Here is a 658-nt window from a genome sequence, read left to right on the forward strand (position 1 = left end):
GATCTCCGTCCTTCCCTTCAGTCTCCTATCTGACCTCCGTCAGATGCAGCCGTGTAACATTGGCCAGCAGCAATACATTCTTAATGAGGGAGAATGGGTCCGAAGGTACTGGAGACAAAGAGCTGAGACGGCAGTGTTGCTCTATGAGAAGAGAGAGATTGCAGATGACACGGCAGTGTAAAATGCGTCAGTCGCAGGATCGGGGATCATAGGCCAAAATATACCGGAGACAAAGAGTACAGACATGCTTTTTTTTTTTTAAATATAACTTTATTGTACTTTATGACTCATAACAGTCAACACAGGCAGAGAGCACAGGATATTATCGGCTCGCAGGGTTTCGGGCGGGATTTACAGGTTTTTTTTTACGCTGCCTGCGTAACGCTGGGAAAAAATATCTCTTCACTTCCTGTCTCTGGGAGGCAACAGGAAGTTAGAGGAAATCTCCTCAAGTAAAGGGAATTCCCTTCTTAGACAGGTTTTCCCTTCACCTCTTGCTCTGGGGGGACAACCAGTGGCGTCACAGCGGGTGTGCGCCCCGCACCCAGGTGACACCCTTGGAGGGGTGACACCAAAATGACACACAGTCATTTTGGTGTCACCCCCCTGAAAAGTCGGGCGCTCGGTCATGGACCGAACGCCCGACAGTATCAGGAGA

The sequence above is a fragment of the Nanorana parkeri genome, unplaced genomic scaffold (assembly GCF_000935625.1).
Source record: "Nanorana parkeri isolate BGI_ZX_2015 unplaced genomic scaffold, ASM93562v1 scaffold1894, whole genome shotgun sequence".
Classification (NCBI taxonomy): domain Eukaryota; kingdom Metazoa; phylum Chordata; class Amphibia; order Anura; family Dicroglossidae; genus Nanorana; species Nanorana parkeri.